The 26,606-nt window shown below is 41.7% G+C and overlaps 1 protein-coding gene across 1 annotated transcript in view; it reads left to right on the top strand.

The window, feature by feature from the left end:
- The window catches only part of DOCK9 (dedicator of cytokinesis 9), a 333,584-nt gene that overhangs the window by 300,892 nt on the left and 6,086 nt on the right, over window positions 1-26,606 (top strand). Inside the window, exon 55 of the transcript XR_006199867.1 lies at window positions 14,584-14,848. The gene's annotated coding sequence lies outside the window, so the exon portion shown is untranslated. The remainder of the gene's footprint in view (window positions 1-14,583; window positions 14,849-26,606) is intronic.

Genomic DNA, 26,606 nt, shown 5'->3' with positions numbered 1-26,606 from the left:
GCCCATGCTCTTGGCGTATGAGGCAACTTGCCACAGGCGGGTGTGATGCCCAGCAAGGGCCTGGGGCTTGTCATACGGCACAGACATTGGGCAGCACGACGGGCAACAAAGTGTGGAGCTTGCTCTTCCTTGTCTGCATGTGACTGGAGCAAATTCATTTTTCACCCTCTGTGCCTCCCTCTGCAAGGGCTCAGCCGCACCATCAGGGGTAAAGCCATCAGGTCAGGGGTGAGGCCACACCACCCCTGCCTCGGATGCAGGTGATGTGTATGTATTAGAGGCAGACCATCAAGGCTAAGGAGAAACACCTTCCTCTTGTTTGGAGGAAGTAAGAACAATGGTTACAGTAGTTCCTTGAAGTCAGTGTCAACTAGAATTTGCTGGAATGTGGACCCACTGGTTAGGATGGGGTGGTGGCACCTACAGGTATGCTGATGGCAATCACTGGGAGTTGAAGTTAGAAACAGAGCCACTAGGGTGTACGTGTGTGATGTACGTATGTATATGTTTATACATATATAGACATAAAGATATACATACATATAGATATACATAGATGTATAAAGACATATATACATAAAGATTTATTTTAAGGAGCTGGCTCACACAATTATGGAAGCTGGCAAGTCCCAAGATCTGCAAGGTGGGTTGGCAAGCAAGAGACCCTAGAGAGCTTATGGTGTAGTTCTTCTCTAAATGTCAGTAGGCTTGAGATCCAGAAATAACCAGTGTTTCATTTTGAGTCCAAAATCAGGGAAAAGTTGATGTCCCAGTTGAAAAGGGTGTCAGGCAGGAAAAATTCTCTCTTATTCAGAGGTGGGTCAGCCTTTTGTACTACTCAGGCCTTCAACTGATTAGATGAGGCCCACCCACATTAGGGAGGTCAAGCTGCTTAACCGAGTCTATTGATTTAAATGTTAATCTTATTCAAAAGCGCCCTCATAGACACACCCAGGATAATGTTTAGCCAAATATTTGGGCACCCCGTGGCCCAGGCAAATTAACACATAAAATCATCCATCACACCTACGATTTGTAAAGGGAACCATGGCCAAAAAACCAAAAAACAACACAAAACAAACAAAAGAACAAAACACAAAAGAGGCTTAATTGTTAAACTTTAAAACTTGGAGCAGCAGCATCCAAGACCTAAACCCACCATTAGGGTGTTGAAGTCACCAGGTGCAAGAGAAGTTGAGAAAGAACTTTCTCTCTTTGGACATAAGACATTGAGCCGAGCTCTGAAAGATGCCCAGCGGAGGAGGATGTATCTCTCAGGGAGGAGGCCCGGAGACTGTCATGGTCAGACTCTGTTCTCGGTGTGACTGACCCATCAGCTCAGGGGTAGAACAGGCCTTGTGTCTCATTGTGTGAGCTGGCGATTTGCTCAGTCGTCAGCCATAGCCTCTTCTCACCCAGCTCCTCCCAGGAGGCAACGCTTTCCAGACCTTGTTATTCTTAATCTTCACGGCATCTTGCTATAAAGAAGGAGGTGGTTTCATCTGATGAAACCAATCCTCAGAGAAATGGAGGAAATTGCCAAAGGTCACATGGCAAGCGGTGGAGCTGGGATGCTAGTCAAGATGTGTCTGACCAGGGAGCATGGTCAGCTACTGGTTCAAGAAGGGTGGGCATTCCCTGGCCAGCCTGATGCCTAGGGCCACCCTCTGCAAAAGCCATTACCCAAACCAGGAGGTGGAGGGTGAGCATGTGAGCTAAATCGTGCCCATTCCCCAAATTCATATGTTGAAGTCCTAACCTCCAGTACTTTAGAATGTGACTTTATTTGGAGATGGGGTCTTTACAGAGGTGATTAAATCAAAATAAGGCCTTCAGGGTGGGCCCTAATCCAATGTTATGGGCATCCTTATAAGAAGAGGTTAGGGAGAGCCTGGGTGGCTCACTCCATTAAGCATCCGACCTTGGCTCAGGTCATGATCTCACAGTTCATGGGTTCGAGCTCTACATCAGGCTCTGTGCTGACAACTCAGAGCCTGGAGCCCGCTTCGGAGTCTGTGTCTCCCTCTCTCTCTGCCCTTCCCCTGCTTGTGCTCTCTCTCTCTCTCTCTCTCTCTCTCTCTCTCTCAAAAATAAACGTTTAAAAAATTGTTTTTTGGGGTCTGGGTGACCCAGTCCATTAAGCATCCAACTTTGGCTCAGGTCATGATCTCACAGTTCACGAGTTCAAGCCCCACATCAGGCTCTGTGCTGACAACTCAGAGCCTGGAGCCTGCTTCAAATTCTGTGTCTCCTTTTCTCTCTGCCCTTCCCCTGCTCGTACTCTGTTTCTCTGTCTCTTAAAAATAAATAAAACATTAAAAATGTAAAAAAGTGGGGCGCCTGGGTGGCTCAGTCGGTTAAGCATCCGACTTCAGCTCAGGTCACGATCTCGTGGCCCATGGGTTCAAGCCCCGCGTCGGGCTCTGGGCTGATGGCTCAGAGCCTGGAGCCTGCTTCCGATTCTGTGTCTCCCTCTCTCTCTGCCCCTCCCCCATTCATGCTCTGTCTCTGTCTCAAAAATAAATAAAACGTTAAAAAAAATTAAAAAAAATAAATTAAAAAAATTTAAAAAAATTAAAAAAAATAAAAATGTAAAAAAGTAAAATAAAAATTAAAAAATTGTTTTTAATTTAAAAAAAGAGAAGAAGAAGAGTTTAGGACATAGACAGGCACAAAGGGAAGACAGTGCGAGACACAGGAAGAAGACGGCTGTCTGCAAGCCAAGGAGCGAGGCCTCAGAAGAAACCAACCTTGCCAACACCTTGATCTCTGGCTTCCCACCTCCAGAACTGTGAGGAAATAAATTTGTTGTGTAAGCCTCCAGTCCATGGTGCCTCGTTACAGAAGCCCGAGCAAACTAACCCAGCAAGATTCCCAGCAATGAGGGAAGAGAACAGGGGCTTCCCCAGCCACATAGAGAGACTCAGGACCCTCGGTAAAACAACAGTTTGAACAAAAATGTCACCAAACCAGGACAGAAATGAGGGCAGCACGCCTTTGGAGGAACTAGCCTTTGCTCTGAAAGCAAGATTGGGAAATATTAATTGCCACCATTGGCTTTGGCGGTCTTGTGTGACTGGTTCTTAACGACATGCTTCCTAGGAGTGGACATACAGCAATGTGGGCATGTCACCGGGTCACCTACTTTCCACCCTTCTAGATAGGGGGTAACCAGGAATGGAAGGCAGTATGCCTTTCCTGTCACCATCTCTGACGTGGTCACAAAGAGCCGTCCTCAAGCCCCACTACTTAGCTTAGCAGTGAAAGAAGGACTGAGGAGTCTGAAAAGTTAGGTTCTAGCTCAAGCGGATCAATCACAGAATCACATTACTATCTCTGCAAATCAGCCTCGTTATCTGTGAGAAAAATTCCTATTCCTCTTGATATCACAGAGGTTTTCTCTCAAGTAAGACCATTCATTACTATTATACCCCCACCTGCTCCCCAGAACTGTAGTGGGCTTGTTATAAAGACATAAAATAGGATATCTAAGCAAGCATAATATAATTGAAGTTGAGAAATGGAGGGAGGAAATGGCTGTATATTATACTGTGCCATATGGACTAAGCCCAAAATTTAGCTCTGGGCATCCTGGCAGCCAAGAGGAAAAGTGGAACACTTTCAGAAATAGGAAAAAGAGGGGCGCTTGGATGGCTCAGCCAGTTAAGCCTCCGACTTCAGCTCAGGTCATGATCCCATGGTTCTCGAGTTTGAGCCCCGCATTGGGCTCTGTGCGGACAGCGTGGAGCCTGCTTCAGATCCTGTCTCCCTCTCCCTCTGCCCCTTCCCCACTCACGTGCTCTCTCTCTATCTCAAAAGTAAATAAACATTAAAAAAATAGGAAAAAGAAAACTGTAAAGTATAAGATACTACAGTTTCCCTTACTATACTCTTTTAAAGTAAACATTATACATATTTAAAATGATAGTTTTATTTTAATGTGCAGATTCCAAACATGAACAGAATGCATCCAGGTTGTAAACTCGAATTCCTTGCATTTCTAGACATTTTAGGCTTTTGAGACTTGTTGAGTTTAGGACAGATTCACTTATCCCTTGTAGCCTCTTCCCAATCACAATCTCATGTTCTAGGCAAATCCAATCAACTTTTTTTTTCTCTCCTTCTCTCTTTATAAAAATAGCATCTATATTTTTTTCTAAGTATGAGAGCAATCCCTACTCCTAGTAGAAATGCATAAAATATTGAAAACTATAAATGAGAATTAAAATATCCGTGGTCCCCCCGTCCCATCCCTTCCAGATGACCGCCACCGACATTTCTGTGGATTTCATCGCAGTATCTTCTTTATGTTTTCTGACTCTCCTAGTACTTCTTGACCCACAGATTTTTGCTTGCCTCTACCTTAGAAATGTTGGCACTGGATAAACACTGTGTAGGAGCCTCTAGATTTACCAGCTTGTCAGCGCCTCCCGGACTTGGAGTTTGTTTCCTTTAAAAGAAAAGTGAGCAGCCCGTTCCTGGTGCCAGTCTCGCCTCTCCCGCCTGCGGAGCCTTGGGCAGCAGCTGCCTCCACGGGGCCGAGGCGTGGACGTGTCATCGTGGACAGCTGGCGTGACCAAGTCCCACTCTGTGCTGCAGATTGCCAGCAACCCCGGTCTAGTGGCAAACTGAGTTCCAAGCCACTATAATTGTCTTTGTCCAATATTCCTAATCTTCTCAGTGAAATTTACCTGAAGGCAGAGTGGGCTTTGAGAAAGGGCTTCTCATCACCGCCCCACTCCATTTAAAAAAAAAAAAAATCCACAGCACAATTCTGAACTTTCTTGCCCCTTCTCTTTATATTATTGATTCATCATTGACATAGAATGTTGTATTTGTTTCAGGTGTGCAATATAATGATTCCGTATTTGTGTATATGGTGAAATGATCAGCACAGTAAGTCTTGTTACCATCCGTCACTGTCTGCCCCTTCTCAGTCCACTGTTGAAATTCCAAATGGATACAGATTAACACACATCATTTAAAAGTACCACTCCAGGGGCGCTTTGGTGGGCGGTTGAGCACCCAACTCTGGACCTCAGCTCAGATCATGATCTCACAGTTCTTGTGTTTGAGCCCCACATCGGGTTTTACACTGAGAGTGTGGAGCCTGCTTGGGATTCTCTCTCTCCCTTTCTCTGACCCTCCCCCACACTCTCTCTCTCTCAAAATAAATAAATAAACATTTAAAAAGAATCCCACACCAAGAAATCTGATCAGCCAGTCTTTGTGAGAATTATGCTAACCTGTGACTTTCCTTTTCATACATGATTCTAACTGCACCAAGGGGTGGAGAACTGATTGCAGGGAGTAAAAGAAGCCATTTTATTTCATTTTTTTAAATGTTATTTATGGGGGATGATGGTGGGGCAGAGAGAGAGAGAGAGAAAGAGAGAGAGAGAGAGAGAGAGAGAGAGAGAGAAAGAGAGGAGAGGAGCCCAAGCTGGCTCCATGCTGACAGCAGAGAACCTGATGTGGGCTTGAACTCGTGAACTGTGAGATCACGACCTGAGCCAGGATCAAGAGTCGGACACCCAACTGACTGAGCCACTCAGGCCCCCTCTGTCTTCCATTTTTCTATTTCCTTTCTTCCACATCAACAGCCCTAGTTTTCAGAACATCAAGAATGGTGGAATCAGGGGTGCCTGGCTGGCTCAGTTGGTAGAGCTTGGGACTCTTGATCTCAGGGTCATGCGTTTAAACCCCACATTGGGAGTAGAGATTATTTAAAAAAAAAAAAAAAAGAATGGTAGAATTAGAATATAATTACCTATTTGCTTTATTCCACATTACATATCTGACAACTCAGAATAGTAAAACCAACATTATCTCAAAAAGAAAAAAAAAGAACTGAATAATACCAAGTGTTGAAAAACATTTAAAACCACTTTTGCAATCCCTATCAAAATAACACCAGCATTCTTCACAGAGCTCGAAGAAACAATCCTAAAATTTGTATGGAACCAGAAAAGACCCTGAATAGCCAAAGCAGTCCTAAAAAAGAAAACCAAAGCTAGAAGCATCACAATCCTGGACTTCAAGCTGTATTACAAAGCTGTAATCATCAAGACAGTATGGTACTGGCACAAAAACAGACACTCAGATCAATGGAACAGAACAGAGAACCCAGAAATGGACCCACAAACATATGGTCAACTAATCTTTGACAAAGCAGGAAAGAATATCCAATGGAATAAAGACAGTTTCTTCAGCAAGTGGTGCTGGGAAAACTGGACAGCGACATGCAGAAGAATGAACCTGGACCACTTTTTCACACCATACACAAAAATAAACTCAAAATGCATGAAAGACCTAAATGTAAGACAAGAAAATGTCAAAATCCTAGAGGAGAAAGCAGGCAAAAACCTCTTTGACCTCAGCCACAACAACTTCTTACTCAACACATCTCCAGAGGCAAGAGAAACAAAAGCAAACCTCAACTATTAGGACCTCATCAAAATAAAAAGTTTCTACACAGTGAAGGAAACAATCAGAAAAACTAAAAGGCAACTGACAGAATGGGAGAAGATATTTGCAAACGACATATCAGATAAAGGGTTAGTATCCAAAATCTATAAAGAACTTCTCAAACTCAACACCCGAAAAACATATAATCCAGTGAAGAAATGGGCAAAAGACATGAATAGACACTTCTCCAAAGAAGACATCCAGATGGCCAACTGACACATGAAAAAATGCTCAACACACTCATCATCAGGGGAATACAAATCAAAACCACAATGAGATACACCTCACACCTGTCAGAATGACTAACATTAACAACATAGACAACAACAGATGTTTACGAGGATGTGGAGAAAGAGGATCTCTTTTGCACTGCTGGTGGGAATGCAAACTGGTGCAGCCACTCTGGAAAACAGTATGGAGGTTCCTCAAAAAATTAAAAACAGAACTACCCTACGACCCAGCAATTGCACTACTAGGTATTTATCCAAGGGATACAGGTGTGCTTTTTCGAAGGGGCATATGCACCCCCATGTATATAGCAGCACTATCGACAATAGCCAAAGTATGGAAAGAGCCCAAATGCCCATCAATGGATGAATGGATAAAGAAGATGTGGTGTACACACACACACACACACACACACACACACACACACACACACAGTGGAGTATTACTCGGCAATCAAAAAGAATGAAATCTGGCCATTTGCAACTATGTGGATGGAACTAGAGGGTGTTATGCTAAGCAAAATTAGTCAGAGAAAAACAAATATCATATGACTTCACTCATATGAGGACTTTAAGACATAAAACAGATGAACATAAGGGAAGGGAAGCAAAAATAATATAAAAACAGGGAGGGAGACAAAACATAAAAGACTCTTAAATATGGAGAACAAATAGAGGGTTGCTGGAGGGGTTGTGGGAAGGGGGATGGGCTAAAAGGGTAACGGGCATCAAGGAATCTACTCCTGAAATCATTGTTGTACTATAAGCTAACTAACTTGGATGTAAATTTAAAAATTAAAACAAAAACAAAAACGATTTTTGCAGTTATTTTGTCTTTAGGGTTCATCCAACTAGGGATATCCAGTCAAATTAGTGTACGTTAAAGTCACTTGGGATAGTCAAGGTATCTGTATCACTTTGTTTCTGATTTGTAGAGATAGTTCTTTTCAAATTTAATTTTGTTTATGACTTGGGAAAACATTCACATAGCACAAAAAGACATGGAATGAACTCAAATGCATACTGATAAGTGAAGAAGCCAGCCTGAAAAGTCAACCTACTGTGTCATTCCAACTAAGTGACATTCTAGAAAAGGCAAACCTATGCAGATAATAAAAACATCAGTTGGTTGCCATGGGGCTAAGTGGGGGGGGGGGGTTTGAATAGGTGGAGCACAGAGGATTTTTAGGGCAGTGAAACTGTTCTGTAAAATACTGTAACAGGGGATGCACGCCATTATGAATTTGTCAAAACCCACAGAACATACATCATCAAGAGCCCTAATGTAACCTCCGGACTTTGGGTGATAACGACATGTCAGTGTTGGTTCACAGAGTGTGACAATTGTCTTACCCTGGTGCAGGATGTCCATCGGGGGGAGGACGTGCTGCATGAAATCTCTCTGTACTTCCCACTCAATTGTGTTGTGAGCCTAAAACTATTCTAAAAAATAACGTGTATTTTTATTTTGTCAGTTTCCAATGTTCCAAGTTCAAACATCTAAGAAAAAAAGGTACATTTAAAGAAGTTTAACTTCTACACTTGGACCTTCTATTCTCTTCTGTTCCTTAAAGAAAATCAATTTTAAGTGTTTTGGATTATCCTTTGGGTTTTTTTTTTTCAGTCTGTCTGTCTGTCTGTCTGTCTCTCTCTCTCTCTCTCTCTCTCACACACACACACACACACACACACACACACACACACCCCTCCTCCACTTCCTTAGATAATGGCGGCATGATTCTCCTACTTAGCACTCTTTCTGGAGCTTTCCCTATAGTAGTTGTGTAGGTAACTTTCTATCCCAAGAGTCATCATCCCTGTTACTTGTGAAGCACAGTAGTTTATCCAACTGCTTAAATTCTGTCTTGTTTTTCCTTCGGAGCCATTAAAGCTATTAATGCATTTTCAAATCCATGGGCATCCAGTTGTGCAGTGGCCTTTGCTTGCTCTCTCTGTGGCTTTCAACCTCACTAGCTCCTCATCCATGGCAGGGGCTGGAGCACCTCTCTCTCAGGTTAGCATTGGACCTCTGCCTCTGTCCCAGTGGGTGCTGAGTCATTGGCTTCTCATCCAATTCCATTTAAAGCCCTCTTACCCTCCTGGGTCCTGCAGATAAGGGGAGCAAAGTCCCCTTGTAAAGAAAGGGACACATTCTGCTGATCTAGATGAATCTGAAACCCTTGCCTCTCTGGGAAGGCTCCATTGCTGAGCCAGAGGGGACAGCACTTGTCCCACTGGGTAGGCTCACACTCATTCCTGTCGTGGGGCCCCCGTGTGGCGTCCCCTCCCTGTCACCCCCGCTGCAGTCATGCCACACACCAGGGTCTCTTTCAGAGTGCAAATGCCATTGTACTCAGCCTTTTGGGGGAGCAGTCACTGCTGTTGTGAAGACAGGTGGATCCATGACTTTGTACCTTCAAAAGGGTATCTAGAGATCAGCTTTGGGGCCAAATCTTTCCCAGGCTTGGTGGCATGCATGTTTTCAGACTGAGAGGTTTTGATATGGGTTTTTGAGCCAAGAAACCTGGACTCAAGCCTTTGAGAATCATCTAATCCAGTAGTTCTCAACTCGGGATGATTTTTGCCCCTCAGAACATTTGGCAATATTTGGAGATACCTTTTTGATTGTCACAAGTAGGGGAAGAGGTTGATTGCTACTGGGATCTAGTGGGTAAAGACCAGGAGTGTTGCTAAGGGCCTGCGGTGCAAGGGACTGTCCCACAACAAGCGTTACCTGGCCCAGAATAACAGTCGTGCCATAGTTAGAGGCCTTGATCTAAATCCTTGCTGGTGACGAAGGAGGCAGTTACAGCCTGGAGTAGAGGAGCTTGTTGGAGGGTCTCGGCCCCCATCCCAGACCTACTGACCCAGAACCTGCATTCCAACAAGACCCCAGGTGGTTCATCATTCATTACAGTTTGGGGATCGCTTCTTTAAGTGATTCCCGATCTCCAGCCCAAAATCCAGAGGGGCCTGATAGCAAAAGTCAAATTTCCCCGCAAATGTAGCACTCAACAGAAGCTGTCTCAAAATAGCCAACTCATGTAATATCTTCGAGACACTGATTTCAAGAAATGATCTAGCCTAATCATTTTTATTTCTAACTGGAGATAAGAAGACTTCACAAACCTGGCAGTGATGTGTCCCAGTGCCTCTAAAGCCCCCTTAGGCCTCACGATCAGAGCACTTGCTGCTCAGTTACAGAGGCTGCAGCTCTGAAGCCCTCCACCCACTGCAGCCCCGGTTATTTCCTGAACATCCGAACAACCTTCTTGGAAATCAAGCCTCACAAGAGCAGACTCAGTCTTTCTTAGTGCTGAGCACAGTGCCTGGCTACTAGTAAACTCTCCATGTGTTGGGTTCATGGAATTGAGAGAAGCCGAGAGAGAGAGAGGAGAGCGAGGGAGAGAGGGAAGAAGGGGGCAGGCCGGCCAGCTCCTGCACAAGGCATTCGGGACACAGAATCTGGGGTCCGGGAGAAGGAAGCCCAGAAGCACGGCTTTCAAGGAGGCCGTCTCCATCTCTCAGAGGGCAGCAGGGGAAGCGCTGAGAAGGCAGGGCTGACAGCTCCCATCCGCCCCCTCTCAGGCCTCAGAATTGCTCCAGAATGTTCTTCTATTTGAAAGTCATCAGCTTGAAGCCTTTCCCTTCCCCCTGTGCACCCACACCACCACACCACTTCCAGAACGATAATCTCTGTGACCTGCCAAAGAGCCCGGAGACCAGCAGCAACTTGGACCCGACCCCCGAGCTGTCTGCCCGCTCTCGATGGCCTCTCGGTGGACGCATGAACAGAATTCCCCGGGGCCGGGCACACCACTGCAGCAAGAGACCTATTGCCATGATTAGGCGCCACCGTGCTGATGAAGCACTGACCCAAGTGTTTTGTGCTTATCTTGTTTTTCTGCATCACTTCACAGTGAGCCACCTACCAGGAAAAGGAGGCTCAAAGGGTACAGTGATTTGCTGGCAGAGTCAGGACCAAACTCCAAGTCCCCTGGGCCAATGTTCCCCGAGCCAGAACTGGCAACGGTAGCTCTAGCTCGTGGGCGGCTGGAGAGATAAGGCAAAAAAAGAGAGGCCTTTTCTTATTCATATTAAGTCTTCAATGTGTTTAGCCAAGTTCTTTGTATTTCACATTGTGCCGTAAATAATTTCAGGAGATCATAAGGTAGAAAGCGGAAAAACGGGTAGAACGTAAACAGAGGCAAGAGAGGGGCCAAGACAAAATCTATGTAATCAAAGACCCGGACGCTCTCCCACAGGAGGCACGCACCTTTGCTTTTCAGTGGAAAAGAAACTCAGCTTTCAATAGATAAGTAAAACAATTACAGGAGAAAAACCCAAGTGGTCCTGAAACCAGGGTAAGACGCGAACTTCTCCTTAGGGTCCCTGAAGAATGACCATCTCAGCCACAAGCTTCCAGTGGACCTTGTGCATCAAAAAGCCAAGGGCAGCATATGAAAGGGCAGTTGGGTAGAAGCAGGCCTGCCGGGGACATCGGCACACAGCCCGGCCCCAGTCCCTGCGGGGCTGCCCCATTCCAGGGGCACACCTCTGTCACCAAGTGCACCTCCAGACATGGCGGCCACCTGCCTCCCAGCACCCGGCTCTTGAGCCTGATGGCCGAGACTCAATCTTCCAACTACCAAGAACAGCTCACCCTTAAGTGTCCATCTTCCCAGCGGCTCCAGTACCCTCCTTTCACTGGTAGCCCAGTAAAAACTTTGGCAGGACTAGAGGCCATCAGAGACACTGAGGTTGTCACTTTGGATAGGAGCTCATTTTAGTCCATTCTATTCGAGTGGCACACAGTGGCCAGGACAGCTAGGGGACACACCTTAGCGCTAATGCATGGTAACTAACGGGACAAGTTTTCACTGTCTTGGGTAACTTGGGGGAGGATGATGCTCTGATCAAGGCCAGAGGATCCACTCCCGAAGCCAAGCCATTCCATTCTGGCATTGCTTCTGTCTTATCACCCTCTCACAAAGCAATCAAGGAAACTAGGAGGGGCGCATAATCTTGGTCGTCGTGAGACTGGACCACCCACCCTGGTGCAGCCACAAGCTGACCACACGATTACGTCAGAAGTCAGCCCATTCTTCTTACTCACTGCATGAACGCATGCTGGCCACCCGCCTTGTGCCATACCCTGTGCTGTGTTTTGGGGACCCCCTCGGGACAACACCATGTTATCAGTGTCTGATCCAGGACAATGTACACAGCACCAGGGACAGTTAAGCCAGCTTAACAAAGACAGACGTTTCAAAGCAGGGGAGGATATTTCAGCCTAGAGGGACTGGTGCTATAGGGAGTTTTCTACAAGGATCTAGAAAACATGGTTGTGTTTGGGGAACTTCTCACATGGAGTCTGAGGTGATAAGAACTGGTCCTGGACACAAAGTTGGCATTGGAGAGTGAAGGATCTTATGTGCCACATTAGAGTTTGGAATTTATCCTGTAGCCATTGAGAAGTCCCAGAAGGTTCTGTTAAGGTGGTGGGTACAGAAGACAGAGACATGACCAGCTCTGAGGTCTGAAAAATAATTTGAGTAGCCGAGCAGAGGCGAGGCCTTCGAGAAGCTGGATCCATCATGGCATTTAAATTATCTTTCCTGGGGTGCCTGGGTGGCTCAGTCAGTGAAGCATCAGAGTTCAGCTCAGGTCATGATCTCACAGTTCATGGGTTCGAGCCCCACATCAGGCTCTGTGCTAACAAATAAGATTTATTTTATTTATTATTAAAATAAAATAAATATTTTTAAAAGGTTTTTTTAAATCCTATTTCCTGAGGTTTTACGGAATGGCTTAGTTATAATAAATAGCCAAAAAAACACTGTGGTCATTCAAAAAGTAAAACACTTTCTTTTCTAGAGTGTTTGTTATTTTCAGACTGAGTGATCCCTCCGTGTGCCCTTTAGGTTTCTAGAGATCACTCACCTTGTAAACTCACTATCAAGTGAGAAATAGCCCTGCTTTGTGCTTGAAATTGAAATCTAGGGGCATCTGGCTGGCTCAGTCGATGGAACACGTCACTCTTGATCTCGGGGTTGTGGGTTCCAGCTCCACATTGGGTGTAGAAATTACTTAAACATAAAATCTTACAAAAAGAAACTGAAACCTGAAGCCTAAATTTTCCATTCGTATGTTGCTCAAATATTAGAAGGTCTTGAACTGAGCCACCAAAATGCTTACAGGAACAAATCTGTAAGTATCAGGACAGAAGGCTCAAAGGTCAGCAAAATGGAGGCTACCAATTGCAAAGTACTCACTGGGTCCCCGGACCAGGTGAGTCTGTCCTAAAAGCAAGAAGATTCTAGTTCAACTGTCTTAAGTAAGAGCACTTCAAGAAAACTTCATGCTTCAAGCATTTCATTTAAAGAGTCCTTCGACTCCCCAAATCAGCTATTTATTCAAGATGTAACTATTAAAATCCTCTCTGCTAAGGAATGTCTAAAATAGATTTTTGGTGGGATCTTCAGGGTTTCCTATTTATAATATCATGCCATCTGCAAATAGAGATAATTTTACTTCAAGAAAAAGTAAAATAAAAAATAAAATAAAATAAAATAGATGTTCACGCAATACATGTTTCTCTGGCTTGGTTATTCTGGACGCCTAGGCCAGAATTTCCCAAAATTTATCATATCGTGTGTGATCATATTTCATCACATCGTGTGTAAATTTTGCCTCCAGAAAGGAGGAGCAGGGGAGGACGCTGCCCTCTTCTGAGGAGTCTCAGCTGGCTGTGCTCCCAGTTGACATCCTCCGTGTGCATACCTGTGGGATGGAGGTGCAGGCTGCTACCGACCCCACAGGAGCTTGTATGGGGGTGTCTTTGAAACCACCTGCCACAGCACCTGACCCACGGTTCCCTTGAAATGACGGCCATGCACAGAGACGTTAGAAAGACGTATTTTCTCCCTAAGAATTTTCAAAGACTGTTTAGACCAGTGCACATTGCTAAATGTTGTTTCTCTACGTACGGATCTACCTTTATTCGTGCCCGTTTGGGGTGTGACATTTTCTATCCTGGTCTCCATCTGATAGGCCAGAGAACAGGGCAGAGGCATGACACAAGTGGGAATTCAGGTCAGGTGGCTTTCCCGGGGCACTCAGGACCGGATCACCATCCTCTGGGCTGCTCAGCTTTGCCACGCTCCTGATTATAGTTCGCCACCAGACCCCTCCTGGGTCGCTCACTGTTCCTCACGTGTGCTGAAACCAAGACAGGAGCCCCATAAACACTTTGCAATTACCTGGACCCAGGGAGAAGAAGGGCACGAGGCAAATTCTACCCGAAGACACAGATAACACGAGAAATTTTTGTATCCAGAGAAGAACCTGGAAGTCTGTCTTCACCACGAAAGGATCTACTGCAGAGACCGGACGAGGCAGGTGTGGCCAACACGGCACTGGCGGGTGACGCCCTGTGTTCATCTCTATTTCCCCCAGAGATGATGCCCTCCTTTCCTGCCTGGCACCTCCAGGCAGATGTCATCTTTGAGCCCAAGAGAAGAAGTGACCTTTCTGTTCTCTCCGTTGTCCCTCAGAAATCTAACTGGGGCTACGCTGCTTCTTCCTGGGGGCTGCTGCTGAAGGCACCTTGCACTGATGGCCACTGTCGCTGCAGGGGCTCCACCCGGCTGCGGGTCCTCTGTCTCCCCATCGGAAAAAGCTGAACCGAACCTGGCCGGTCAGTTTGCTTTTACTTGTGGTTTTTGGTTTTGCTCTTTTTAAAAGTCTTACAAACAACGTGAATGCTTTTGATCTTGCCTCTCTCCTTTCTTCACCCTCCAGGAAGCTGACAGCTGCAGCTGTGGCCACACGTCCAGCACCGTTTTTTGTTTTTTTTTTTTTCTCACAAGGTTCATTGTTTCCCTAGGTGTATTTTCCCTTCGTGCTGACTTCTGTCTTCTACACTTGTTTCAGAATGAGGACAGGTCACTGGATACGCCGATAAATAGATGAGGTATATGAACGGAAGATGCTAAGAAGTCCAAGGAGGGCTTCTTTTTGTTGAAGCATTGACACTACCCAGCTCCCCCCACCACGAGGATGGGCCACAGAGTGGCCAGTGGCTCCGCCCAGACAGACATTAGCAAAGGACAGCTGGACGCAGTGTGAGGCTACCTCCAAGTCCTTCTCAGGTAGGACCAGTTTGTCCGCTCCCCTGCCTTTCCTGAAAGCGTTCCCTCACTCAGTGCAGCACAGGGGATTCTCTCCAGTGAAGGCAGCTAAGAAAGAGGCTCGGTAATGGGGGATACTGACAAGGAATTGGGATCTTTTTGTCCTCGTAGGGCAGCCTGAGAGACGACAAGGAAAAATAGTGTCAGTGGTGCTGTAGGCTCATTCACATAAAATATATGGGCGGAAGCCCTGCCTTTCCCGACATGCTGGTGACCACATATTTTTAATATTTTTGCCTTTATATAAAAACCTGGAACTCTCATACTGTGCTGTCTGGAGTATAAGTTGGTTCAAACACTTAGAAAAACCATTTGGCATAAACTCAAATGGATCGCACCCATACCTCAAGACCCAGCATTCTGCAGCATTCTTAGATAGTCTCTTCCACATTCAAGAAATATGTTTTATTGAGAGCAAAAGACATAGAAAAATGTTCACAACACTAATAGCCAAAAGCTAGACGCCACCGGAAATGTCCATCATTAGTAGAAGGAACAAATAAACTCTTGAGTATTGACACACTGGAATACTGTCCCTCAAAGAGAAATGGACATGTTACAGGTGCACAACTGTGTGTGTGAATCTCATGAGCATAATGTTGGAAGAAAGAAGCCAGACACAGAGAATGTGAACCTTAGGAGTCCATGTATCTGAAGTTCAAAAGTCACTTCAGGGTTGGCAGTCAGAAGAGTGTTTGCTCTGGGAGGAGTAGTGACTGGGACGGGGCACAAGGGATGCTTCTGGAATGCTTCTGGGAATGTTCTATATTTTATGTGGATGGCGCTTATCTGAATATGGCCATGTGGGTGAAAAACCTCTCAAGCTGTATGCTTATGATCTGATTAGAAGCCCCAGTAAAGTTTTGTTTGCTCACAAATTTTTTAAATTAAGATATAAATCACCCTCTAAAGTACAAAATTCATGGGTTTTAGTATCTTCATTGTGCCATATCACCCCTACATAATTGCAGAACGTTTCTGTGACTCCAAGAAGAAACCCTGAACCCGTTAACAGTAACTCCCCACGCCATTCCCCTGCTCCTGACAGCTGTTCAGCTACTTTCTATCTCTTGGCATAAGAGCTTTCAAGGGCTCGCCCATGGGGCAGCACGGATCAGTACTTCATTCCTTTTTGCGGCTGAGTAACATGCCAGTGTATGGATAGACCACATTTTGTTTATCCATTTATCAGATGACGGACCTTGGAGGTGTTTCACTTTTTGGTTATTACAACTATTCGTGTACAAGTTTTTGTGTTTTCAGTTCTCTTGTGATGCATCTAGTAGTGGAATTGCTGGATACAATGTTGAATAGAAGTGGCAAGAGCAGACATCCCTGTATTATTTCTGATCGTAGGGGGGAAATGGCCTTTATCAAGTTGAAAAAGTTCCCTTCTGTCCCTAGTTTGTTTCCTGCTTTTAGCATGAGAACGTGTTGGATTTCGTTGAATGCTTTTTCTGTGTCTACTGAAATGTTAATGTGGTTTTGTCCTTTAGTCTATGAATATGGGGTGATACGTGGATTCTTGGTATGTTAAATCTTCCATGCTTGAGATAAATCACACTTAGTCATGATGTAGAATCTTTTTCATATGTGGCTAGATTCAGTTTAGTAGTATTTTGTAGAGAAACTGCTTCTATTTTCATAGGGGATATTGGCCTTTTCCTGCGACGTCTGTCCAGCGTTGGTGTTCAGGAAATGCTAGCCTCACAGAATGAGTTGGGAACTGGTTCCTCCTCTTCTGTTTTTTCCAAGCGTCTGTAAAGGTTTGGTATTTATTCTTCTTTAAATGTTTGGTAAAATTCATCCACGAGGTCCTCTGGGCCTAGGCTTTCCTCTGGGGGAAGTTTTGTTGACTAGTTCAATCTCTTTATTTGCTATAGGTCTGTTCAGACTTACTATTTTTTTCTTGAATCAGTTTCAGTAGTTTGTGTCTTTCTAGGAATTTGTCCTTTTCATTTAGATTATTGATTATCAAATAGTTGGCATATAACTGCTCATATGACCTCCTTGTAATTCTATTAATTTTTGCAAGGTCAGTAATGGTGCTCTCCCTCGTTTATTCTTGATGTTAGTACTTTGAATCGTTCTTTCTCACTCTCCCCTTCTCTCCCTCAATCAGCTAAAGATCTGTCCATTTTGTTGCTCTTTTCAAGGAACCAACTTTTGGTTTCATTGATTATCTCTATTGTTTTTCTATTCTCTATTTCATTTTTCTCCCCGCTCTAGCCTTTATAAATTTCTTCCTTCTCCTTGCTCTGGATTCAGTTTGCTCTTCTATTTCTGGTTTCTAAAGGTAGAAGTTTAAGTTATTGATTTGAGATATTTCCACTTTTTAAATATGGAAATTACAGCTATACATTTTCCTCCAAGAAATGCTTTAGCCACATCCCATAAATTTTAGTACATTGTGTTTCCATGTGCTGTGACTATTCTGCTTTTGGTAGGTGGACTGTTACTTAGGTATTAGTTAGGTCCAGTTGGTTGAAGTTTTGTTCCAATCTTCTATGTCTTTACTTTCTTCTACAAACAATTGAGAATAAGATATTGAAGTTTTGAACAATACTTGTTCAATTGTCTATTTTATTCAATTTGATTAGTTTTTCCTTCATACATTTTAGAACTGTGATTAAATGTGTATACATTTACAATTATTATATGTTCCTATTATAGTGATCCTTTTATCATAATGAAATGCCCCTTTTTGTCTCTGCTAATATTTGATTTATTTTGTCAGATTTTTATATAGCCATTCCAGCTTTCTTATGTTTTTATTTCTCATTTTCCAAAGCATATATTTTTTTCATTCTTTTCCTTTGAACCTATTTGTGATTTTAATATAAAATGTGACTCTTCTAAACAACATACAGCAGGATCTTGGTTTTTTTTTTTAATTCAACTTGATAATCTCTGGCCTAATTAGTCAATTCCCATTAATATGGTTATTAATGTGGCTGGATTTCCATCTGCTATTTTACTATTTGTTTTCTATATGTCTCATGTTCTTTTTTGTCCCTCTTTCCATCTTTTATTGCTTTCTTTTGTGTTAAACAATGTTTTAGCATATTATTTAATTCCTCTGTTGATTTCGTAACTATGTAGTTTAAGATTTTTTTAATTTATTTTTACATATATATATATATATATTTTTTTTAAGTTTTTTTCTAAGAAGTCGCTCTAGGAATTACAGTAAGCAAAATCTGCTGTCGGTGAATACTGACTTAATACCAGTAAAATATAGCAACTTTGTTCAAATGTAGTTTCATTTCTTTCCCTCCTTTTTGCAATTTCTATTGCAAAAACATACTGACACTATATTATTATCTTTATATTATATCTATAAATGTTACAAACGAAACAATACAACTTATTGATTTATATAATTTTATGTTTTCTTAAAGAGATTAGAGCAGAAAATTAAAGAAATCTACTCATACAGTCTTCTGTATTTACCCATAAATGGACCATTCCCAGTACTTTTCATCCTTTTGAATTACCATCTGGAGTCACTTCCTTTCAGCCAGAAGGACTTCCTTCAGTATTTCTTGTAAGGCAGGTCTCTTAGCAGCAAATTATTTCAGTCTTTGTTTAACTGGGGACTTTTTTTTAATGCCTTCATTTTTTTAAGAATTGTTTTGCTAGATCTAGCTATCTAAAATCTATTGTTGAGCCCATTTAGTGACTTTTTCATTTTGGTTATTGTTCTTTTCATCTATAGGATTTTGATTTGGTTCTTTTTTATAGTTTCAATTTCTTTGTCTTTATGTTTCTTATTTGTTAAGTCACCAGCCACATATTTTCCTTCAGTTCTCTACACATGGTTTCCTTTAATTTTTTGGACACAATTATAGTAGCTGCAAAGTATTTTTCTACAAAATCCAGTATTTGAACCCATTCAGAGTTAATTTCTATTGACTGTGTTCTCTGAAATATGAGGTCATACTTCCCTGTTTCTTTGCCTGCTCCATATTTTTTTATTGAAAATTGGACATTTTAAATAATATTTTGTAGCAACTCTGAGTTCTAGTTTTTATCCTGAGATCCATATGTCATTTCTATTTTTCTGGAATTGGCCATTTCATATATATTTTTTATTTATTGCCACATAGTTAAGGTAACCACAATTTCTTTTTTGAATATTAAAATTTAAGAGTATAAGACAATAAAAATTCTCCCAGCTTGAAATAAAGTGTTTTATTATTTTCTAAAAGGTACCCTTTTAAAGAGTACTGGTTGCAGAGGAATGAATTAATGATCTTTTAAAGGAGTTTGTAAGGTAATTTATGATACATCCATGAAACAGAAAAAATTCAATACCACCAAAAAAAAAAAAAAAAAAAGAAGAAACTTCTATGTGTACTGATTTGGAAAGATAATGACTTGGAAAAAAATCTATCTGAGATAAATTTTTAAGTTTAAAAAACCAAGGTCCAGAATGATGTGTAAAGTATGCTCCCACTTGTATAATATGTGCTATCATTTACGTATATGTACTTAAATTACCTCTGGAAGACAGTTTGGCTGTTGGGAGAAGAAGTGGGTAGCTGAGGAATAGGAATGGGAGGAAGAATATACACTCTCTTATACCCTTTTGAATTTTAATATTTAAAAAGAAATTTTGGATAATGCCTTCTAACTTATAATAATGAACGTTTAGTAAGTATGCATAACCTGCAATCATTTACTAACTCATTGAGTCCTCACCGTAATTTTAAGACATAAGTTAATTTTTTATTTAATTTTTTATTTTGTAAATGACGTAAGTTTATCTGAAGCCTCATTTTATAGATGAGAAAACTGAGACACAGAGCCCCCACAAAGCTGGGTGTCCAAGATCCCAAAGCTGGTAAGTGATGGAAATTGTTTCTAGGGCCCACACACTTAAGATCCCATGTGCTAAGTGGTGTCATACGCAGCTTTCTCTTCTTCATGTGCCTCTTTTAACACAAAAAGTCCCTCATTAATGTGCAAAACTTGTCATTCTTGTGTGACTGTAAATTCTATGAGAGGAAGGGCCTCTTGTTTTCAAGGTGACTCACATAATGGATGTTCAGTAAATATTTCTGAACAAAAGAACTAATCCTCCTCAGGGTATTTTTTTATGCACTGGAGTGTAAAATCTGTATTCCCTGAAGTCTCCCCCAAAAAGTGGTAAAATGCATTTCAAAAGTTAGAGACACTCTAGGACAGTTTAAAAGTCAGAAAGTTTAAGACAAAATGTTCTGACAGCCTCTTACGCCCCATCTGTGAGCACCCAGCCTTCTCATCATTGGGAAACATAGCTTGCAGCTCAGGCACATTCATGCATGTGTGAAATATTAAAAACCACCCAGTCCTTCCCGCTCCCATCCTCTTGTCCTGGCTTTATGCTCAGAGTCTTCTCACCTGCCTATGCCCATCTTTTTCCCCAGCTCCCTGCCCCAGAGTCCAAACATCACAAAGATTATCTAGTAAAACACAGTGAACCAGCTCTTACTGATTTTAAGACACACATTTTGCCATTTAAACATCTCTAAAATCAGGATGACTCATACATCCAATGATAAGAAAGCCTGGGTCCTGGTTTAACTGTAGCGTATTTCTTCCTCAGTGATCCATGCAGTCTCCTGCAATAGTTGGCATCTTAGGTTTGACGAAATGCAGTTGGCAAAAGGGCAGGCAGATGTTCAGTTCCTCTGAGAGCTGGTGTGAACTCAATTTAGATTCTACACTTGCATTTCTGGACATCCCAGAGTCACTCGACTAATAATAATGATTAAAAATACTAGCAATAGTCAAGGAGGAGAAGATAACAGTGGAATAGGAGGACCCTAGGCTCACCTTATCCCACGAACACAACTAGATACCTATCATATCATCCTAAATACCCCAGAAATCTATCTGAAGACCGGCAGAACAAACTCCACAACTAAAGGTAGAGAAGAGGCCACATCAAAGAAGATAGGAAGTGTGGAAACACAGCTTGGGAGAGAAAAGTATCATGGTCACTGCCATAGGGAGGGAGCTGTGGTCACAGAGAAGGGTGAGAGACAGATTAACACACAGGGGAGTCAACACTGGGAAGAGGAATCCCCATAGCAATTGGCTTGGAAAGTGAGAGGGCCTGAATTTCATGAGTTCTTGCAACCAGTAAGGCTTAAACCTGGAGTTTTAAAGGTCAGTGTGCTTGGCTCTGGGAGAGCTCAGAGGCACTGAGGCTGTTCTTGGAGAAAATGCAGGGCAAACAGCCCACACACATACAGCATGGAAACAGTGATATGATGAATGCCTAGGGCACATAGTGGGGAAGCTAGTTTCTCATCCTGGAGTGTGTTGTGAGAAGCAGCATTCATGGAGAGACCCCTCCAGGAACAAAGGAACTGGCCAGTGCCATTTCCCTCCTCCACCCCTCAGTATAAACACAGAGTCACCCGTGGGAACCAGTGGAGCACCAACACTCACTACCTAACTTGCTTACACCAAGCCTCACCCACCACCCTCCAGAAGAACCGCCCTTCCCAGTCACACTTGCTTCAATCCCAGTATAGTGGGCCTCCTCCCCCAGAAAACCAACCCAAACCCCTGACAACACTGTGTCTCCTAACCTGGGAGTTTTGGGAGGCCTTGGTTCTGGTGGTGGCAGTGACAGGTTTCATTTCACAAGCAGACCAGGGCACACCTAGTTAAAACATGCCACATTCAGACCAGGGACCAAATACTGCCCACAGCAAGCAAAGAGTACCTCTACAGACAACTGACCTGAAGGATAAAGCAGCTGGGACACAGCAGTAGAGCACACACAGAACACATTGGAGACACTCCTGGAAGCACCAGGCCCTGGGGAACAGGGGAGGCTACACTGTAGGGCACTACAGGGCCTCTTTTTCATAAAGCCATTACCCTCAAGAACAGGAGATATAACCGACTTTCCTAACAGAGGGAAACAGACACAGAGACTTAGACAAAATGAGAAGACAGAAGAATTTGTCCCAAATGAAAGAACAAGACAAGGTCATGGCCAGAGATCTAAGTGAAACAGATGTAATTAACATGCCTGATAGAGAATTTAAAGCAATGATCATAAGGATACTAACCGGACTTAAAGAAAAAAAAAAGAGTTGAAGACGTAAGACCATTAACACAGAGGTAAGGAATAACAGAGCAGAGCTAAAGGGCTCAATAAACTAAATGAGAAACACACTTGACACAGGGAAAGAACAGCAGACTGGAAGAAGCAGAGGAATAAATTAATGACCTAGAAGACAGAGTAATCAAGTAATCAAGCTGAACAAATAGGGAGGAAAAAAGAATTATGCAAAGTGAGAATAGACTTAGGGAACTCAGTGACTCCATCAAATGTAATAACACTCATATTGTAGGAATCCCAGTTATTATTTAAATAAATAATAACTGAAAACTTCCTGAATCTGGAAAAGGAAACAGATATCCAATCCAGGAGACACAGAGAGCCCCCAACAAAATGACAAAAGCAGATCTACACCAAGATATATTGTGATTAAATTGGCAAAATATAGTGATAAGGAAAAGATATTAAAAGCAGCAAGATGAAAGAAGACAGTAACATATAAGGAAAAACCCATAGGGGTAGCAGGGGATTTTTCAGCAAAACTTTCCAGTCCAGAAGGGAGTGGCATGATATATTCAAAGTGCTGAATGGCAAAAATCTGCAGCCAAGCACACTCTTTCCAGCAAGGCTATCATTAATTATAGAAAGAGAGAGAAGGAGTTTCTTAGAAAACAAAACCTGAAGAGTTCATGACCACTAAACCAGCCCTGTGAGAAATATTAAAAGCAACACTTTGAATGTAAAGGAGAGACCAAAAGTGAGAGTATAAAGGTAGGAAAAGCAATAAAAATGAATATTTCTGTAAAAAATAAGTCAAAGAACTCACAAGATAAAAGAATGTAAAATATGACAACATTTACCTAAAACATGGGGAAGACAGGAATAAAGAATAGATTCAAACTTAAAAGACCATCAACTTAATATAGATTGTTATATGCAGGAGAGGTTATATATAAACCTAACGGTAACCATATATCAAAACCCACTAATAAATATGCAAAGAATAAAGAGAGAAAAATCCAAATATACCACTAAAGAAAACCAGTAAACCATGAAAGAAAGACAAGAAAGGATCAGAGAAAAATCTCCAAAACCAACCACAAAACAAATAATAAAATGACAATAAATACATACCTATCAATAATTACTTTAAATGTAAATAGACTAAATGCTCCAATCAAAAACTCTAGAGTGACATAATGGATACAAAAACCAAGACCCATGTATATGCTGCCTACAAGAGACTCATTTCAGACCTAAAGACACCTGCATATTGAAAATGAGGGGATGGAGAAATAGCTATGATGCAAATGGATGTCAAAAGAAATCCAGAATAGCAGTATTTATATCAGACAAAATCAACTTTAAAATAAAGTCTGTAACAAGAGAAAAAGAAAGACATTATATAATAATAAGGAGGGCAATCCAACAAAAAGATATAACAATTATAAATATTTATGCACCCAATATGAAAGCACCCAAATACATAAACCAGTTAATAACAGACATAAAGCAACTAATTGGTATTAATATAATGATAGTAGGGGACTTTAATACCCCACTTACATTAATGGACAGATCATCTAAATAACAAGGAAACAGTGGTTTTAAATGACACACTGAACCAGATGTATTTAACAGATATATTCAGGACACTACATAAAACATCAGAATACACATTCTTTTCCAGTGCTTAAGGAACATTCTCCAGCATAGAGCACATATAGGCCACAAAACAAGTCTCAACAAATTAAAAAATATTGAAGTCATACCATGCATGTTTTTTGACCATAACACTATGAAACTAGAAGTCAACCTCAAGAAAAAATCTGGGAAGACCACAAATATGGGGAAGTTAAATAACATGCTCCTAAACAAGGAATATGTCAACGAGGAAGTCAAAGGAAAAGTTAAAAATACTTGGAAACAGATGACAATGAAAACACAATGGTTCAAAACCTTTGGGACACAGCAAAAGCAGTTCTGAGAGGGAAGTTTATAGGAATAGAGGTATACTTCAAGAAGAAAAAAAAATCTCCTTCTACCTAAAGGAGCTAAAAAAAAATAACAACAAACAAAACCTAAAACCAACAGAAGAAAGAGAATAATATTAGAGCAAAAATACATGATATAGAAACTAAAAACAGAACAGATCCATGAAACCAGCAGCTGGTACTTTGCAAAAAAAAATCAAATTGATAAACCCCTACCCAGACTTATCAGGAGAAAAAGAGAAAGGACCCTAAAAAATAAAATCACAAGTGACAGAGGAGAAATAACTACAAACACCACAGTAATACAAACAATTATAAGAGAATATTAGGAAAAAACTATATGCCAACAAATGGGGCAACTTAGAAGAAATGGATAAATTCTTAGAAACATATAACCTACCAAAACTGAAGCAGGAATAAAAAGAAAATTTAAACAGACTGATTTCCAGCAAAGAAATTGAATCAGTAATTTAAAAAAAAAACACAAAAAAAACCTTCCAGCAAATGAAAGTCCAGGAACAGATGGCTTTACAGATGAATTCTACCAATCATTTAAAGAGGAATTAATACCTATTCTTCTCAGACTTTTCCAAAAATTAGAAAAGGAAGGAAAACTTGCAAATTCATTCTATGAGGCCAGTATCATCCTGATACTAAAACCAGATAAAGACACTACAAAACGGGGTACCTGGGTGGCTCAGTCGGTTGAGCATCTGGCTCTTGATTTTGGTTTAGGTCATGATCTCACAGGTTCCTGAGTTTGAGTCCCGCATCAGGCTCCGTGCTGATGGCACAAGGCCTGCTTGGGATTCTCTCTCTCTTTCTGTTCCTTTCCCACTCATGTGCGCTGTCTCTCTCAAAATAAATAAATAAACTTAAAAAAAAAAAAGACACCACAAAAAAAGAGAACTACAGGCCAATATCTCTCATGAAGATAGATGCAAAAGCCCTCAACAAATGCAAACTGAATCCAACAATACATTTAAAGAAATCATTCACCATGATCAAGTGGGATTTATTCCTGGGATGTAAAGGTGGTTCAATATTTGCAAACCAATCAATGTCACACATCACAACAATAAGAGGATTAAAAAAAATCATATGATATTTCAATAGATGCAGAAAGAGCATTTGACACAAAGAACAACATCCATTCATGATCAAAACCCTCAATGAAGTAGGTTTAGAGGGAACACACCTCAACATAATAAAGGCTGTGTATGAAACACCCACAGCTAACATCATCCTCAATGAATGAAAACTGAGAGCCCTTCCCCTAAGGTCAGAAACAAAATATAGATGTCCACTCTCACCACTTTCATTCAACATAGCACCAGAAGTCCTAGCCATGGCAATCAGACAACAAAAAGTAATAAAAGGTATCCAAATCAGTAAAGAAGAAGTAAAACTCACTATTTGCAGACAATATGATACTAGATATAGAAAGCCTGAAAGATTCCACCAGAAAGCTCCTAGAACTGATTAGTGAATTCAGTAATGTCGCAGGATACAAAATTCATATAGAGAAATCTGTTGCATTTCTACACACCACCAATGAAACAGCAGGAAGAGAAATTTAAAAAAATAATCCCATTTGGGGCACCTGGGTGGCTCAGTTGGTTAAGCATCCAACTTGGTTTTGTCTCAGGTCATGATCTCACAGTTTTATGAGCTCAGACCCCACATAGGCCTCTGCACTGACAGCACAGAGCCTGTTTGGAATTCTCTCTCTCCCTCTCTTTCTGCCCCTCCCTCACTTGTGCTGTCTCTGTCTCTCTCAAAATAAATAAATAAACTTTAAAAACAAGGAAAGAAAATAATCCCATTTACAATTACACCGAAAATAAAAAGATACTGAGGAATAAACCTGACCAAAACGCTGTATGAAAACTGTAAAACACAGGAGCGCTTGGGTGGTTCAGTCAGTATAGTGTCCAACTTAAGCTCAGGTGATGCTTTCATGGCTCGTGAGTTCGAGTCCCTGCATCAGGCTCTGTGCTGACTGCTCAGAGCCTGGAACCTGCTTCAGATTCTGTCTCCATCCTTCTCTACCTTTCCCCCACTAATACTCTGTGTCTCTTTCTCAAAAATGAATAAACACTAAAAAAATTAAAATTAAAAAAACTGTAAAACACTGATTAAAGAAATTGAAAATACACAAAGGAAAGATATTCCATGCTCATGGATTGGAAGAGCAAATATTGTTAAAATGTCCATACTACCCAAAGCAACCTACACATTTAATGTAATCCCTATCAAAATACCAACAGCATTTTTTACAGAACTAGAACAAACAATCGTAAATGTGTATGGAACCACAAAAGACTCTGAATAGCCAAAGAAATCTTAAAGAAAAGCAAAAATGGAGGCATCAAAGCAATATGGACTTCTAGTTATATTACAAAGCTGTAGTAATCAAAGCAGTATGGTACTGGCACAAAAATAGACACAGAGATCAATAAATAGAACAGGATAGAAAATCCAGAAAAAAACCCACAATTATATGGTCAATTAACCTTTGACAAAGCAGGAAAGACTATCCAATGGGAAAAAGACAGTCTCTTCAACAAGTGGTGTTGGGAACTGGACAGCCACGTGCAAAAGAATGAAACTGGACCACTTTCTTGCACCATACACAAAAATAAACTCAAAATGGACT

The sequence above is a fragment of the Panthera leo genome, chromosome A1 (assembly GCF_018350215.1).
Source record: "Panthera leo isolate Ple1 chromosome A1, P.leo_Ple1_pat1.1, whole genome shotgun sequence".
Taxonomy (NCBI): Eukaryota; Metazoa; Chordata; class Mammalia; order Carnivora; family Felidae; genus Panthera; species Panthera leo.
This window is presented reverse-complemented; position numbering and strand designations above follow the sequence as displayed.